We start from the raw sequence: 18,605 nt of genomic DNA, 5'->3' as shown, positions 1-18,605 counted from the left end.
CTTCGAGAGGCTTTTGTAAAACATTGGAATGTTGCTCTGCGGGCCTTTACCGGCCCGTAGAAGCACGGAGCACTCCATTGTCTACAATTGAGTGCTCCACATTCCAATGTTCTAATGTTCTTTATTATTGCCAACAAAGGTAAATGTTTCTTAAGCAGCGTGATGTAACTCCTAATTGCCAAGCAAACAAATGCTAGCACTCTGCCATTTCTACACAGTTTATACAGAGGAGTTTTAAGGCATTGGCAAAGTGGGCTCTGGCCCAGGGCCCCAGCCTTTCAGCGCCCCCCCTCTTAGAGCCAGCTATGTTCTTGACCTGATGACCTTGAATCATTTTGAAACAGAATGCTGCAAACTGCGTTTGTTTTCTTATCATTTATTTTTATTGTGCGGTAGTCTATCACAGACATTTTGCAGACAAAATGTGTTTACGTTTCATGCAATATCAAAATAAAATGATTCTTTCAGATCAATACAGGACCTCACATATGAGAGATAGGAGGGTGTGACTGAGATTATTTGCAAAGACATTGGTGAGCTGCTGCTGCTGTTACAATACTGAAAACGCACATCACTATCCCTAACTATCAGATGTCCACACATTTACAATTTGACTAAAGAGGCCATGAAGGATCTGAAACTGTATCATAAAATCAAAGCTGTTCCGAACAGGCCCCCCCCAAAAAAAATACATTTGGCCCAGGGCCCGCAAAATCCTTAAAATGTGCCTGAGTTTATACTCAGTATGCGTGAAGAATGGGACAAGGCATTACTGCTGGTTTCTATGGTGTCACTCAAAGGCAATGAAAGGTCACACACAGCCACACTGAACCAAAGAATTGTCACACAAAAGCAATCAGAAACCTTAGCAGCTATGTTGCCTCGGCACCGGCTCGCCAGGCTCGCAAAGAAGTGAGTTCATGAGACTGGGTGACGGTATAATCTCCTCGTTGCACTTGCTATGCTATGCTATCAAATTTGCTTTCTCCTCAGGGCACTGCTCAGGACCCTGACAAGGGTGGGGGTTGGGGCCCCAGAGAGAGCATTCTCCTCGGGGCACTGCTCAGGACCCTGACAAGGGTGGGGGTTGGGGCCCCAGAGAGAGCATTCTCCTCGGGGCACTGTTCAGGACCCTGACAAGGGTGGGGATTGGGGTCCCAGTGAGAGCATTCTCCTCGGGGCACTGCTCAGGACCCTGACAAGGGTGGGAGTTGGGGCCCCAGAGAGAGCATTCTCCTCGGGGCACTGCTCAGGACCTTGACAAGGGTGGGGGTTGGAGCCCCAGAGAGAGCATTCTCCTCGGGGCACTGCTCAGGACCCTGACAAGGGTGGGGGTTGGGGCCCCAGAGAGCGCATTCTCCTCGGGGCACTGCTCAGGACCCTGACAAGGGTGGGGATTGGGGCCCCAGAGAGAACATTCTCCTCAGGGCACTGCTCAGGATCCTGACAAGGGTGGGGATTGGGGCCCCAGAGAGAGCATTCTCCTCAGGGCACTGCTCAGGACCCTGACAAGGGTGGGGGTTCGGGCCCCATGAAAGAGCATTCTCCTCGGGGCACTGCTCAGGACCCTGACAAGGGTGGGGGTTGGGGTTGGGGCCCCAGAGAGAGCATTCTCCTCGGGGCACTGGTCAGGACCCTGACAAGGGTGGGGATTGGGGCCCCAGAGAGAGCATTCTCCTCGGGGCACTGCTCCGGACCCTGACAAGGGTGGGGATTGGGGTCCCAGTGAGAGCATTCTCCTCGGGGCACTGCTCAGGACCCTGACAAGGGTGAGTGTTGGGGCCCCAGAGAGAGCATTCTCCTCGGGGCACTGCTCAGGACCCTGACAAGGGTGGGGGTTGGAGCCCCAGAGAGAGCATTCTCCTCGGGGCACTGCTCAGGACCCTGACAAGGGTGGGGGTTGGGGCCCCAGAGAGAGCATCCTTCTCGGGGCACTGCTCAGGACCCTGACAAGGGTGGGGATTGGGGCCCCAGAGAGAACATTCTCCTCAGGGCACTGCTCAGGATCCTGACAAGGGTGGGGATTGGGGCCCCAGAGAGAGCATTCTCCTCAGGGCACTGCTCAGGACCGTGACAAGGGTGGGGGTTCGGGCCCCATGAAAGAGCATTCTCCTCGGGGCACTGCTCAGGACCCTGACAAGGGTGAGTGTTGGGGCCCCAGAGAGAGCATTCTCCTCGGGGCACTGCTCAGGACCCTGACAAGGGTGGGGATTGGGGCCCCAGAGAGAGCATTCTCCTCGGGGCACTGCTCAGGACCCTGACAAGGGTGGGGATTGGGGCCCCAGAGAGAGCATTCTCCTCGGGGCACTGCTCAGGACCCTGACAAGGGTGGGGATAGGGGCCCCAGAGAGAGCATTCTCCTCGGGGCACTGCTCACGACCCTGACAAGGGTGGGGGTTGGGGCCCCAGAGAGAGCATTCTCCTCGGGGCACTTCTCAGGACCCTGACAAGGGTGGGGATTGGGGCCCCATGAAAGAGCATTCTCCTCGGGGCACTGCTCAGGACCCTGACAAGGGTGGGGATTGGGGCCCCAGAGAGAGCATTCTCCTCGGGGCACTGCTCAGGACCCTGACAAGGGTGGGGATTGGGGCCCCAGAGAGAGCATTCTCCTCGGGGCACTGCTCAGGACCCTGACAAGGGTGGGGATAGGGGCCCCAGAGAGAGCATTCTCCTCGGGGCACTGCTCACGACCCTGACAAGGGTGGGGATTGGGGCCCCAGAGAGAGCATTCTCCTCGGGGCACTGCTCAGGACCCTGACAAGGGTGGGGATTGGGGCCCCAGAGAGAGCATTCTCCTCGGGGCACTGCTCAGGACCCTGACAAGGGTGGGGATTGGGGCCCCAGAGAGAGCATTCTCCTCGGGGCACTGCTCAGGACCCTGACAAGGGTGGGGATAGGGGCCCCAGAGAGAGCATTCTCCTCGGGGCACTGCTCACGACCCTGACAAGGGTGGGGGTTGGGGCCCCAGAGAGAGCATTCTCCTCGGGGCACTTCTCAGGACCCTGACAAGGGTGGGGATTGGGGCCCCATGAAAGAGCATTCTCCTCGGGGCACTGCTCAGGACCCTGACAAGGGTGAGTGTTGGGGCCCCAGAGAGAGCCTTCTCCTCGGGGCACTGCTCAGGACCCTGACAAGGGTGGGGATTGGGGCCCCATGAAAGAGCATTCTCCTCGGGGCACTGCTCAGGACCCTGACAAGGGTGAGTGTTGGGGCCCCAGAGAGAGCATTCTCCTCGGGGCACTGCTCAGGACCCTGACAAGGGTGGGGATTGGGGCCCCAGAGAGAGCATTCTCCTCGGGGCACTGCTCAGGACCCTGACAAGGGTGGGGATTGGGGCCCCAGAGAGAGCATTCTCCTCGGGGCACTGCTCAGGACCCTGACAAGGGTGGGGATTGGGGCCCCAGAGAGAGCATTCTCCTCGGGGCACTGCTCAGGACCCTGACAAGGGTGGGGGTTGGGGCCCCAGAGAGAGCATTCTCCTCGGGGCACTGCTCAGGACCCTGACAAGGGTGGGGGTTGGGGCCCCAGAGAGAGCGTTCTCCTCGGGGCACTGCTCAGGACCCTGACAAGGGTGGGGATTGGGGCCCCAGAGAGAACATTCTCCTCAGGGCACTGCTTAGGACCCTGACAAGGGTGGGGATTGGGGCCCCAGAGAGAGCATTCTCCTCGGGGCACTGCTCAGGACCCTGGCAAGGGTGAGTGTTGGGGCCCCAGAGAGAGCATTCTCCTCGGGGCACTGCTCAGGACCCTGACAAGGGTGGGGATTGGGGCCCCAGAGAGAGCATTCTCCTCGGGGCACTGCTCAGGACCCTGACAAGGGTGGGGATTGGGGCCCCAGAGAGAGCATTCTCCTCTGGGCACTGCTCAGGACCCTGACAAGGGTGGGGATTGGGGCCCCAGAGAGAGCATTCTCCTCGGGGCACTGCTCAGGACCCTGACAAGGGTGAGTGTTGGGGCCCCAGAGAGAGCATTCTCCTCGGGGCACTGCTCAGGACCCTGACAAGGGTGGGGGTTGGGGCCCCAGAGAGAGCATTCTCCTCGGGGCACTGCTCAGGACCCTGACAAGGGTGGGGGTTGGGGCCCCAGAGAGAGCATTCTCCTCGGGGCACTGCTCAGGACCCTGACAAGGGTGGGATTGGGGTCCCAGTGAGAGCATTCTCCTCGGAGCACTGCTCAGGACCCTGACAAGGGTGAGTGTTGGGGCCCCAGAGAGAGCATTCTCCTCGGGGCACTGCTCAGGACCTTGACAAGGGTGGGGGTTGGAGCCCCAGAGAGAGCATTCTCCTCGGGGCACTGCTCAGGACCCTGACAAGGGTGGGGTTGGGGCCCCAGAGAGAGCATTCTCCTCGGGGCACTGATCAGGAACCTGACAAGGGTGGGGATTGGGGCCCCAGAGAGAACATTCTTGTTAGACGGACCGGGAGGGTCGGCCGAGGACAAGGGGAGAGGTCTCCGGGGAGAGCCGTCTCCAGCGATCGTACAGACAAATAACTTCCCCCCCACAGACAGATACCACACAAGGATAAGATTTAGCGTTCTTTATATGCACTTCTTAAAGTACGATGAAATGGTACAAGGAGGTCTGGACTCAGGGGTCCCCTCGATTAAGTCTCTCAAGATAGGAAAAGGGGTAGCGGGACAGTCTGGTTACCAGTCTGGTAGTTCGGATGATATGGTGATTAGCTCACAATCCTCGAGCTTGGGGGTTTAGCTGGTACGGGCCGCGGCAGCGCCAGCAGGTCCCGGTGGAGGTGGTCGATACACGGTCCGCGGCAGCGCCAGCAGGTCCCGGTGAAGATGGTCGAGGTACGGTCCGCGGCAGCGCCAGCAGGTCCCGGTGAAGGTGGTCGTTACAACGGTCCGCGGCAGCGCCAGCAGGTCCCGACGAGGATGGATGTTGCAGAAGGCCGCGGCAGCGCCAGCAGGCAGGACGATAGTTCGCAAGGTAGGGCTACGGCAGCGCCAGTAGTCCGTCAAGGCTGAGTTCTCTCGGTGTCTCTCGACTCCAGGATACAACTGCCTCCCTGCTCCGGAGCTGCCCCAGTTATAGGGCAGGCGCCCTTTGATGTCCGGACCCTCGCACTTGGAGGTCGGAGGGTCCGGGATGAAGGTGTCCAGACACCCAGCAGGGGGTGGAGCCAGCGCCTGGGGGAGCTGGAGGCGATCGGTACCTGGCGGGGGAGAGTCCTTGGCGCTTCGTTCTCCCATTGACCTGCCAAGTGGTCCGCTCACCTCCTGGGTGGAGGGTGGTGCCGGGATGTCGGGGCCGGCCAGGCCCAGGGTTAGGGTCGGATGGAGGCCACGCGGCCTCGTGGCGCAGGGTCCAAGATGGCGGCTTGACCCGGCCGGGGGAGCCGGTGGTGGCTTGGGTCCGTGATACATGGAGGTCCGAGGGCAGGAATTCCGTCGGGAGACGGGGGTGCGGGTGATTCTCGTGGGCCACGCCTGGTGGGCCTGGGCTGGGGCCCTGTCATGCGGGGAGGGAGCCAGCCCTTCGCGTGGCCTGTCCAACATGCGTCCCCCCCAGCTGAAGGCGGGGAGAGTCACCCATCTCCTTGGGGACTTTCCTCGTCGAGGCGGAAAAAGCGTGACAGGCCATCCGCGTTGGCGTGGTCTTGGCCCGGTCGGTGCTCCACGGTGAAGTCCATTCCCTGCAGGGAGATGGACCAGCGCAATAGTTTTGGGTTCTCCCCCCGCATCTGCATCAGCCACTGCAGGGGTCGATGGTCGGTTTGTACCCGGAAGTGGGTACCGAAGAGATAGGGCCGGAGCTTTTTGAGGGCCCACACCACTGCGAAGGCCTCCCTCTCGATTGTGCTCCAGCGCTGTTCTCGGGCCAGGAGACGTCGGCTGATGAAGGCCACCGGCTGGTCATGACCTTCGGGGTTCACTTGAGAAAGAACCGCCCCGATGCCGTGGTCGGAGGCGTCTGTCTGTACCACGAATTCCCGACTGTAATCGGGGGCCTGGAGTACAGGGGCGGTGCACATGGCGGCCTTCAGCTTTTCGAAGGCCGCTTGACAATCGGGGGTCCAGTTAATCCGCTTCGGTAGGTTTTTGGACGTGAGACCCGTGAGGGGCCCCACAATGCTGCCGTAGTCCCTCACGAACCGCCAGTAGTAGCCGGTGAGCCCCAAGAAGGCTCGCACCTCGGTCTGGGTGACGGGGGGCTGCCAGGACTGGATGGCAGCAATTTTAAGTTGCAGCGGGGCCACCAGCCCGCTTCCCACCTGGTGCCCAAGGTAGGTCACGGACCCTTGACCAATTTGGCATTTGCCGGCCTTAACCGTGAGGCCGGCCCGCTGGAGGGCCTGTAGGACCTCTTGGAGGTGGAGGAGGTGGTCGGACCAGTGGCGGCTGTATACAGCGATATCGTCCAGGTAGGCCGCGCTGAACTCTTCGAGCCCCGCCAAGACCTTGTTCACAAGACGTTGAAACGTGGCGGGGGCGTTCTTCATGCCGAAGGGCATGACCTTGAAGTGGTAGTGGCCATCGGGGGTAGAGAAGGCAGATCGTTCCTGAGCCCGGGGTGTGAGGCCGATCTGCCAGTAGCCCGCTGTTAGGTCGAAGATACTGAGGTAGCGGGCGGCCCCCAGCCGGTCGATCAGTTCGTCCGCCCGGGGGATAGGATGAGCGTCGGTCCGGGTGACAGCGTTCAATCCCCGGTAGTCGACGCAGAATCTCAGTTCAGGTGTGGTGCCGGGGGCAGCGGCTTTGGGTACCAATACAACCGGGCTGGCCCAGGGACTGTCCGAGGGCTCGATGACCCCGATCGTGAGCATTCTGGCTACTTCTTCTTGTATGCAAGCCCGTACCCGATCTGGTACGCGATAGGCCCGGTGTCGGATAGGGGGACTGTCCCCGGTGTCCACGTCGTGCAAGCACCAAGGGGTGACCCCGGGGGTGAGGGAGAACAGTGTCGCGAACCGCAGCAGGAGGTCCCGGCAGCCCTGGCGTTGCTCTGGGGTGAGGGCATCGGAGAGCCGGACCCCGTCCACGGAACCGTCGGTCTCCTGAGCCTTCAGTAGATCCGGGAGGGGTTCGGAGTCTTCCTCTGCCCCACTGTCCGTAGCCATCAGGAGGCTAAGTTCTGAGCGCACAAAGTGTGGTTTGAGTCTGTTGGTGTGGAGGACCCGAAGGGGGTTCCGGGGGGTCCCCATGTCGATGAGGTAAGTGACGGGGCTTTTGCGCTCGACCACTTTGAAGGGCCCCGTCCACTTATCTTGCAAGGCACATGGTTCGGTGGGGGACATCACCCACACTTGTTGACCACGTTCGAACTCGACGGAGGAGGCATTGTGATCATACCATCTCTTCATGTCTTCCTGGCTGGCCTCGAGGTTCGCCTTGGCCATCTCCCTGAAGCGCCGAGTCTGGTTGCGTAGGGCCAGGAGGTACCTGAAGACGTCTGGAGGGGTCTTTAGGGGGGCCATCTCCCAACCTTCTTTGACTAGGCTGAGGGGCCCTCGCACAGGGTGCCCGTACAGGAGTTCGAAAGGGCTAAAACCGAGGGATTTCTGGGGAACTTCCCGGTAGGCGAAGAGGAGGCACAGGAGTAGTACATCCCACTGGCGACGGAGGGGCTCTTCCAATCCCCCAATCATCCCCTTGAGAGTGCGGTTGAATCGCTCCACTAGTCCATTCCCTTGGGGGTGATAGGGGGTCGTGAATCTGTAGGTGACCCCGCACTGTTGCCAGAGGGACCTCATGTATTTGGAGATGAAGTTCGTCCCTCGGTCGCTGACGACTTCTCGGGGGAAGCCCACCCGGGAGAAGATCCCCATTAGGGCCCGGCCAACCACTGGAGCGGTCACAGTTCGTAGGGGCACCGCCTCGGGGTAGCGGGTGGCGTGGTCCACCAGTACTAGGATGAACCTGTGTCCTTGCGCCGTGCGGGGGTCCAGGGGCCCCACAATGTCTATCCCTACCCTCTCGAACGGGGTAGTGACCACTGGGAAGGGTTGTAGAGGGGCTTTCAGCTTACGGCCACTCTTCCCGCTGGCTTGGCACGTGGGGCAGGACCGGCAGTGGTTCAGGACGTCGTTCCTCATCTTCGGCCAGAAAAAGTGGGTTACTAGGCGACTGTAAGTTTTGTCCTGGCCCAGGTGTCCAGCCAGGGGTACATCGTGGGCCAGGTTGAGAAGAAAGTCTCTGAAGCGGAGAGGTACCACTAGTACTCGACCGGCCCCTAGCTCCGCGATTCTTTGTTCGCTGTATAGCAGGTCGTTATCCCAGTAGACCCAGTGAGTTCCGGTGGAGTCCCCTGCGCTCTGGGCGCTGGCTTGTTGGCGGAGTCCCTCGAGGGAGGGGCAGGTCTTTTGCTCCTGGCGGAACTGTTCCTGGGTGGGCCCCCCTTCTTGACGCCATTGAGCCAGGCCGGGTAAGTCCTGGGGTTGCGTGTCCCCTTCGATCGTTGGTTCCGGGGGGTTGGCCTCGTCGTTGTCTTCTACTGGGGCGACCGGGGGCGGAGGTGCTGGCCATTCCGGTTCTTCGGATCGGGGGACGGCACGGGCGGCCATGGACCGGGTGGTTACGCAGGCCCAGTCCGGGAGGCCCAGCATCCCCAGGTGCTCTCTTCTCTCGACGGTGGCCCACGGGGAACTCTCAAGGTCATTCCCCAGGAGGCAGTCCAAGGGGGCATCATCCCGGACCGTCACCTTCAACAGGCCGGAGACCCCTCCCCATTCGAAGGGGACGCAGGCCATTTGACACAGACTTTCGGAGTTGTCGGCTGAGCGGACGGGGCAGAGAATGTTCGGCAGGATCTGCTCGGGCTTCACCAGGTGACAGCGGACGGCCGTCACACTGGTGCCTGTGTCACGTAAGGCCTCGGCCCGACGCCCATTAATGGTCACCCACTGACCGTATTTCCTGGTGTTGGCGGGTAGGGGAGCCCGCGGGACCATGTCTTTTCCCCCTAGACACGCTAGAACCATGGCGGCCGGTTCCCACTCTTGCTGGGCCGGCTCATACTCTTCCTGTTCCTCTGATAGTCGTTCTTCCCCCAGGGCGGCGGCAGCCACCTGGCGGGGCTTGGGCGTTTGGTTCTGCGGGCAGCTCGGGTCATTGGCGTAGTGGCCGACTCGCTGGCATCGGTGGCACGTGACGTTGGCTCGGAACCCAGGACGCATCGGGGGGTTGCCCCGGCCGGTCGGGGGCGGGGTGCTGGTCACAGTTGTTGCCGGGGGGCTGTCTCTCCCTCGCCCCTGGCCTCCTCCTCCTCCCCGGGGACGGTGCTGGCCTTGGTGGCTTCGGTTTTGCTCGTGTGGTCCTCTCCGGCCCACTCGGGTGCTTTCCCATCGATCAGCCTCAGCGGCGAGCTGCCGGGGGTCAGTCAGTTTACTGTCGAGGAGGTGCTGCCTGAGCTCGACGAAACAGTTGTTCGACAGGTGTTCCCATACCATAAGGTTAAAGAGTTGTTCGTAGGTTGTTACCTGGCTCCCCTTGATCCAACCCTCGAAGGCTCGGCTGAAATAGTTGACGTACTCCACCCAAGTTGTACCCGGGATCCGGGTGCAATCTCTGAACCTCTGGCGGTACATCTCGGGTGTGAGGCCGTAGCGGGTGAGGAGGGCAGCCTTCATGTGGTCGTAGGACGACATTTGGTGATCTGGGAGCTGCAGCAGGGCATCGCGGCCTTCGTTGACGAACCTCCCCCATAGTCCGGCTCCCCAATCACTCCGGTCGATCCGGTGGGAGGTCATGGCGATCTCGTAGGCTTTGAACCACTGTTGTATGTCGTCTTCTCGAACATACTCTCGGACAACATCCTTGGGGATGTGGACTTTTTTCTCGGTTGCCCCCGGGGTGTGCGGTCGCTCAGGCATCCCCGGTTCTTTATTCTGTTTCCGAAGTTCTATTTCCGCCAGTTTGCGCTCGTGTTCGAGTGTTATTCTTTTTTCCTCAAGCTCTCTCTGTCTTTGCTTTTCTTCTCGCTCTTCTCGGAGCCGCAGATGCTCTAGATTTATTTTCTGCTCGGCTAACTTGAGTTCACCGTCCATCTTGAGTCGTGCCATTTCCAATTCGTGTAGTCTGGTTCTTTCTCTTTCCTGGATCTCCTCCTGCGAGAGGCCCATTCCCCGCTCCTCGGGAGCCATGGCGTTCCCCGCTGGTGCGACACTGTTTTGGTCGGAGGGTCCGGCGATCCCAGTTTCTGTCCACGACTCAAGGGCGTGCTTCAAATCATCTTTGGTACTCAGGCCGGTGGTAGCAATGCCTAGTTCCATGCAGAATTGTTTAAGTTCGCGGTGGCTATATTCTTCCAACTTATCCATTTGGAACTTTTCAGTGGAACCGCTATCTTTGGCTGACATCGTGGTTTTGTCGTGGGGTGAGCTACTCTCTGTACGATTACGCGTTGATTCGGATCCCACCGCTGCCACCAATGTTAGACGGACCGGGAGGGTCGGCCGAGGACAAGGGGAGAGGTCTCCGGGGAGAGCCGTCTCCAGCGATCGTACAGACAAATAACTTCCCCCCCACAGACAGATACCACACAAGGATAAGATTTAGCGTTCTTTATATGCACTTCTTAAAGTACGATGAAATGGTACAAGGAGGTCTGGACTCAGGGGTCCCCTCGATTAAGTCTCTCAAGATAGGAAAAGGGGTAGCGGGACAGTCTGGTTACCAGTCTGGTAGTTCGGATGATATGGTGATTAGCTCACAATCCTCGAGCTTGGGGGTTTAGCTGGTACGGGCCGCGGCAGCGCCAGCAGGTCCCGGTGGAGGTGGTCGATACACGGTCCGCGGCAGCGCCAGCAGGTCCCGGTGAAGATGGTCGAGGTACGGTCCGCGGCAGCGCCAGCAGGTCCCGGTGAAGGTGGTCGTTACAACGGTCCGCGGCAGCGCCAGCAGGTCCCGATGAGGATGGATGTTGCAGAAGGCCGCGGCAGCGCCAGCAGGCAGGACGATAGTTCGCAAGGTAGGGCTACGGCAGCGCCAGTAGTCCGTCAAGGCTGAGTTCTCTCGGTGTCTCTCGACTCCAGGATACAACTGCCTCCCTGCTCCGGAGCTGCCCCAGTTATAGGGCAGGCGCCCTTTGATGTCCGGACCCTCGCACTTGGAGGTCGGAGGGTCCGGGATGAAGGTGTCCAGACACCCAGCAGGGGGTGGAGCCAGCGCCTGGGGGAGCTGGAGGCGATCGGCACCTGGCGGGGGAGAGTCCTTGGCGCTTCGTTCTCCCATTGACCTGCCAAGTGGTCCGCTCACCTCCTGGGTGGAGGGTGGTGCCGGGATGTCGGGGCCGGCCAGGCCCAGGGTTAGGGTCGGATGGAGGCCACGCGGCCTCGTGGCGCAGGGCCCAAGATGGCGGCTTGACCCGGCCGGGGGAGCCGGTGGTGGCTTGGGTCCGTGATACATGGAGGTCCGAGGGCAGGAATTCCGTCGGGAGACGGGGTGCGGGTGATTCTCGTGGGTCACGCCTGGTGGGCCTGGGCTGGGGCCCTGTCATGCGGGGAGGGAGCCAGCCCTTCGTGTGGCCTGTCCAACAATTCTCCTCAGAGCACTGCTCAGGATCCTGACAAGGGTGGGGATTGGGGCCCCAGAGAGAGCATTCTCGTCAGGGCACTGCTCAGGACCCTGACAAGGGTGGGGGTTCGGGCCCCAGAGAGAGCATTCTCCTCGGGGCACTGCTCAGGACCCTGACAAGGGTGGGGGTTGGGGCCCCAGAGAGAGCATTCTCCTCGGGGCACTGCTCAGGACCCTGACAAGGGTGGGGGTTGGGGCCCCAGAGAGAGCATTCTCCTCGTGGCACTGCTCAGGACCCTGACAAGGGTGGGGATTGGGGCCCCAGAGAGAACATTCTCCTCAGGGCACTGCTTAGGACCCTGACAAGGGTGGGGATTGGAGCCCCAGAGAGAGCATTCTCCTCGGGGCACTGCTCAGGACCCTGACAAGGGTGAGTGTTGGGGCCCCAGAGAGAGCATTCTCCTCGGGGCACTGCTCAGGACCCTGACAAGGGTGGGGATTGGGGCCCCAGAGAGAGCATTCTCCTCGGGGCACTGCTCAGGACCCTGACAAGGGTGGGGATTGGGGCCCCAGAGAGAGCATTCTCCTCTGGGCACTGCTCAGGACCCTGACAAGGGTGGGGATTGGGGCCCCAGAGAGAGCATTCTCCTCGGGGCACTGCTCAGGACCCTGACAAGGGTGAGTGTTGGGGCCCCAGAGAGAGCATTCTCCTCGGGGCACTGCTCAGGACCCTGACAAGGGTGGGGGTTGGGGCCCCAGAGAGAGCATTCTCCTCGGGGCACTGCTCAGGACCCTGACAAGGGTGGGGGTTGGGGCCCCAGAGAGAGCATTCTCCTCGGGGCACTGCTCAGGACCCTGACAAGGGTGGGATTGGGGTCCCAGTGAGAGCATTCTCCTCGGGGCACTGCTCAGGACCCTGACAAGGGTGAGTGTTTGGGCCCCAGAGAGAGCATTCTCCTCGGGGCACTGCTCAGGACCTTGACAAGGGTGGGGGTTGGAGCCCCAGAGAGAGCATTCTCCTCGGGGCACTGCTCAGGACCCTGACAAGGGTGGGGTTGGGGCCCCAGAGAGAGCATTCTCCTCGGGGCACTGCTCAGGAACCTGACAAGGGTGGGGGTTGGGGCCCCAGAGAGAGCGTTCTCCTCGGGGCACTGCTCAGGACCCTGACAAGGGTGGGGATTGGGGCCCCAGAGAGAACATTCTCCTCAGGGCACTGCTTAGGACCCTGACAAGGGTGGGGATTGGGGCCCCAGAGAGAGCATTCTCCTCGGGGCACTGCTCAGGACCCTGACAAGGGTGAGTGTTGGGGCCCCAGAGAGAGCATTCTCCTCGGGGCACTGCTCAGGACCCTGACAAGGGTGGGGATTGGGGCCCCAGAGAGAGCATTCTCCTCGGGGCACTGCTCAGGACCCTGACAAGGGTGGGGATTGGGGCCCCAGAGAGAGCATTCTCCTCTGGGCACTGCTCAGGACCCTGACAAGGGTGGGGATTGGGGCCCCAGAGAGAGCATTCTCCTCGGGGCACTGCTCAGGACCCTGACAAGGGTGAGTGTTGGGGCCCCAGAGAGAGCATTCTCCTCGGGGCACTGCTCAGGACCCTGACAAGGGTGGGGGTTGGGGCCCCAGAGAGAGCATTCTCCTCGGGGCACTGCTCAGGACCCTGACAAGGGTGGGGGTTGGGGCCCCAGAGAGAGCATTCTCCTCGGGGCACTGCTCAGGACCCTGACAAGGGTGGGATTGGGGTCCCAGTGAGAGCATTCTCCTCGGAGCACTGCTCAGGACCCTGACAAGGGTGAGTGTTGGGGCCCCAGAGAGAGCATTCTCCTCGGGGCACTGCTCAGGACCTTGACAAGGGTGGGGGTTGGAGCCCCAGAGAGAGCATTCTCCTCGGGGCACTGCTCAGGACCCTGACAAGGGTGGGGTTGGGGCCCCAGAGAGAGCATTCTCCTCGGGGCACTGATCAGGAACCTGACAAGGGTGGGGATTGGGGCCCCAGAGAGAACATTCTTGTTAGACGGACCGGGAGGGTCGGCCGAGGACAAGGGGAGAGGTCTCCGGGGAGAGCCGTCTCCAGCGATCGTACAGACAAATAACTTCCCCCCCCACAGACAGATACCACACAAGGATAAGATTTAGCGTTCTTTATATGCACTTCTTAAAGTACGATGAAATGGTACAAGGAGGTCTGGACTCAGGGGTCCCCTCGATTAAGTCTCTCAAGATAGGAAAAGGGGTAGCGGGACAGTCTGGTTACCAGTCTGGTAGTTCGGATGATATGGTGATTAGCTCACAATCCTCGAGCTTGGGGGTTTAGCTGGTACGGGCCGCGGCAGCGCCAGCAGGTCCCGGTGGAGGTGGTCGATACACGGTCCGCGGCAGCGCCAGCAGGTCCCGGTGAAGATGGTCGAGGTACGGTCCGCGGCAGCGCCAGCAGGTCCCGGTGAAGGTGGTCGTTACAACGGTCCGCGGCAGCGCCAGCAGGTCCCGACGAGGATGGATGTTGCAGAAGGCCGCGGCAGCGCCAGCAGGCAGGACGATAGTTCGCAAGGTAGGGCTACGGCAGCGCCAGTAGTCCGTCAAGGCTGAGTTCTCTCGGTGTCTCTCGACTCCAGGATACAACTGCCTCCCTGCTCCGGAGCTGCCCCAGTTATAGGGCAGGCGCCCTTTGATGTCCGGACCCTCGCACTTGGAGGTCGGAGGGTCCGGGATGAAGGTGTCCAGACACCCAGCAGGGGGTGGAGCCAGCGCCTGGGGGAGCTAGAGGCGATCGGTACCTGGCGGGGGAGAGTCCTTGGCGCTTCGTTCTCCCATTGACCTGCCAAGTGGTCCGCTCACCTCCTGGGTGGAGGGTGGTGCCGGGATGTCGGGGCCGGCCAGGCCCAGGGTTAGGGTCGGATGGAGGCCACGCGGCCTCGTGGCGCAGGGTCCAAGATGGCGGCTTGACCCGGCCGGGGGAGCCGGTGGTGGCTTGGGTCCGTGATACATGGAGGTCCGAGGGCAGGAATTCCGTCGGGAGACGGGGTGCGGGTGATTCTCGTGGGCCACGCCTGGTGGGCCTGGGCTGGGGCCCTGTCATGCGGGGAGGGAGCCAGCCCTTCGCGTGGCCTGTCCAACATGCGTCCCCCCCAGCTGAAGGCGGGGAGAGTCACCCATCTCCTTGGGGACTTTCCTCGTCGAGGCGGAAAAAGCGTGACAGGCCATCCGCGTTGGCGTGGTCTTGGCCCGGTCGGTGCTCCACGGTGAAGTCCATTCCCTGCAGGGAGATGGACCAGCGCAATAGTTTTGGGTTCTCCCCCCGCATCTGCATCAGCCACTGCAGGGGTCGATGGTCGGTTTGTACCCGGAAGTGGGTACCGAAGAGATAGGGCCGGAGCTTTTTGAGGGCCCACACCACTGCGAAGGCCTCCCTCTCGATTGTGCTCCAGCGCTGTTCTCGGGCCAGGAGACGTCGGCTGATGAAGGCCACCGGCTGGTCATGACCTTCGGGGTTCACTTGAGAAAGAACCGCCCCGATGCCGTGGTCGGAGGCGTCTGTCTGTACCATGAATTCCCGACTGTAATCGGGGGCCTGGAGTACAGGGGCGGTGCACATGGCGGCCTTCAGCTTTTCGAAGGCCGCTTGACAATCGGGGGTCCAGTTAATCCGCTTCGGTAGGTTTTTGGACGTGAGACCCGTGAGGGGCCCCACAATGCTGCCGTAGTCCCTCACGAACCGCCAGTAGTAGCCGGTGAGCCCCAAGAAGGCTCGCACCTCGGTCTGGGTGACGGGGGGCTGCCAGGACTGGATGGCAGCAATTTTAAGTTGCAGCGGGGCCACCAGCCCGCTTCCCACCTGGTGCCCAAGGTAGGTCACGGACCCTTGACCAATTTGGCATTTGCCGGCCTTAACCGTGAGGCCGGCCCGCTGGAGGGCCTGTAGGACCTCTTGGAGGTGGAGGAGGTGGTCGGACCAGTGGCGGCTGTATACAGCGATATCGTCCAGGTAGGCCGCGCTGAACTCTTCGAGCCCCGCCAAGACCTTGTTCACAAGACGTTGAAACGTGGCGGGGGCGTTCTTCATGCCGAAGGGCATGACCTTGAAGTGGTAGTGGCCATCGGGGGTAGAGAAGGCAGATCGTTCCTGAGCCCGGGGTGTGAGGCCGATCTGCCAGTAGCCCGCTGTTAGGTCGAAGATACTGAGGTAGCGGGCGGCCCCCAGCCGGTCGATCAGTTCGTCCGCCCGGGGGATAGGATGAGCGTCGGTCCGGGTGACAGCGTTCAATCCCCGGTAGTCGACGCAGAATCTCAGTTCAGGTGTGGTGCCGGGGGCAGCGGCTTTGGGTACCAATACAACCGGGCTGGCCCAGGGACTGTCCGAGGGCTCGATGACCCCGATCGTGAGCATTCTGGCTACTTCTTCTTGTATGCAAGCCCGTACCCGATCTGGTACGCGATAGGCCCGGTGTCGGATAGGGGGACTGTCCCCGGTGTCCACGTCGTGCAAGCACCAAGGGGTGACCCCGGGGGTGAGGGAGAACAGTGTCGCGAACCGCAGCAGGAGGTCCCGGCAGCCCTGGCGTTGCTCTGGGGTGAGGGCATCGGAGAGCCGGACCCCGTCCACGGAACCGTCGGTCTCCTGAGCCTTCAGTAGATCCGGGAGGGGTTCGGAGTCTTCCTCTGCCCCACTGTCCGTAGCCATCAGGAGGCTAAGTTCTGAGCGCACAAAGTGTGGTTTGAGTCTGTTGGTGTGGAGGACCCGAAGGGGGTTCCGGGGGGTCCCCATGTCGATGAGGTAAGTGACGGGGCTTTTGCGCTCGACCACTTTGAAGGGCCCCGTCCACTTATCTTGCAAGGCACATGGTTCGGTGGGGGACATCACCCACACTTGTTGACCACGTTCGAACTCGACGGAGGAGGCATTGTGATCATACCATCTCTTCATGTCTTCCTGGCTGGCCTCGAGGTTCGCCTTGGCCATCTCCCTGAAGCGCCGAGTCTGGTTGCGTAGGGCCAGGAGGTACCTGAAGACGTCTGGAGGGGTCTTTAGGGGGGCCATCTCCCAACCTTCTTTGACTAGGCTGAGGGGCCCTCGCACAGGGTGCCCGTACAGGAGTTCGAAAGGGCTAAAACCGAGGGATTTCTGGGGAACTTCCCGGTAGGCGAAGAGGAGGCACAGGAGTAGTACATCCCACTGGCGACGGAGGGGCTCTTCCAATCCCCCAATCATCCCCTTGAGAGTGCGGTTGAATCGCTCAACTAGTCCATTCCCTTGGGGGTGATAGGGGGTCGTGAATCTGTAGGTGACCCCGCACTGTTGCCAGAGGGACCTCATGTATTTGGAGATGAAGTTCGTCCCTCGGTCGCTGACGACTTCTCGGGGGAAGCCCACCCGGGAGAAGATCCCCATTAGGGCCCGGCCAACCACTGGAGCGGTCACAGTTCGTAGGGGCACCGCCTCGGGGTAGCGGGTGGCGTGGTCCACCAGTACTAGGATGAACCTGTGTCCTTGCGCCGTGCGGGGGTCCAGGGGCCCCACAATGTCTATCCCTACCCTCTCGAACGGGGTAGTGACCACTGGGAAGGGTTGTAGAGGGGCTTTCAGCTTACGGCCACTCTTCCCGCTGGCTTGGCACGTGGGGCAGGACCGGCAGTGGTTCAGGACGTCGTTCCTCATCTTCGGCCAGAAAAAGTGGGTTACTAGGCGACTGTAAGTTTTGTCCTGGCCCAGGTGTCCAGCCAGGGGTACATCGTGGGCCAGGTTGAGAAGAAAGTCTCTGAAGCGGAGAGGTACCACTAGTACTCGACCGGCCCCTAGCTCCGCGATTCTTTGTTCGCTGTATAGCAGGTCGTTATCCCAGTAGACCCAGTGAGTTCCGGTGGAGTCCCCTGCGCTCTGGGCGCTGGCTTGTTGGCGGAGTCCCTCGAGGGAGGGGCAGGTCTTTTGCTCCTGGCGGAACTGTTCCTGGGTGGGCCCCCCTTCTTGACGCCATTGAGCCAGGCCGGGTAAGTCCTGGGGTTGCGTGTCCCCTTCGATCGTTGGTTCCGGGGGGTTGGCCTCGTCGTTGTCTTCTACTGGGGCGACCGGGGGCGGAGGTGCTGGCCATTCCGGTTCTTCGGATCGGGGGACGGCACGGGCGGCCATGGACCGGGTGGTTACGCAGGCCCAGTCCGGGAGGTCCAGCATCCCCAGGTGCTCTCTTCTCTCGACGGTGGCCCACGGGGAACTCTCAAGGTCATTCCCCAGGAGGCAGTCCACGGGGGCATCATCCCGGACCGTCACCTTCAACAGGCCGGAGACCCCTCCCCATTCGAAGGGGACGCAGGCCATTTGACACAGACTTTCGGAGTTGTCGGCTGAGCGGACGGGGCAGAGAATGTTCGGCAGGATCTGCTCGGGCTTCACCAGGTGACAGCGGACGGCCGTCACACTGGCGCCTGTGTCACGTAAGGCCTCGGCCCGACGCCCATTAATGGTCACCCACTGACCGTATTTCCTGGTGTTGGCGGGTAGGGGAGCCCGCGGGACCATGTCTTTTCCCCCTAGACACGCTAGAACCATGGCGGCCGGTTCCCACTCTTGCTGGGCCTGCTCATACTCTTCCTGTTCCTCTGATAGTCGTTCTTCCCCCAGGGCGGCGGCAGCCACCTGGCGGGGCTTGGGCGTTTGGTTCTGCGGGCAGCTCGGGTCATTGGCGTAGTGGCCGACTCGCTGGCATCGGTGGCACGTGACGTTGGCTCGGAACCCAGGACGCATCGGGGGGTTGCCACGGCCGGTCGGGGGCGGGGTGCTGGTCACAGTTGTTGCCGGGGGCTGTCTCTCCCTCGCCCCTGGCCTCCTCCTCCTCCCCGGGGACGGTGCTGGCCTTGGTGGCTTCGGTTTTGCTCGTGTGGTCCTCTCCGGCCCACTCGGGTGCTTTCCCATCGATCAGCCTCAGCGGCGAGCTGCCGGGGGTCAGTCAGTTTACTGTCGAGGAGGTGCTGCCTGAGCTCGACGAAACAGTTGTTCGACAGGTGTTCCCATACCATAAGGTTAAAGAGTTGTTCGTAGGTTGTTACCTGGCTCCCCTTGATCCAACCCTCGAAGGCTCGGCTGAAATAGTTGACGTACTCCACCCAAGTTGTACCCGGGATCCGGGTGCAATCTCTGAACCTCTGGCG

This window comes from Triturus cristatus, chromosome 7 (genome assembly GCF_964204655.1).
Source record: "Triturus cristatus chromosome 7, aTriCri1.1, whole genome shotgun sequence".
Lineage (NCBI taxonomy): Eukaryota > Metazoa > Chordata > Amphibia > Caudata > Salamandridae > Triturus > Triturus cristatus.
Note: the sequence above shows the minus strand (reverse complement) of the source record.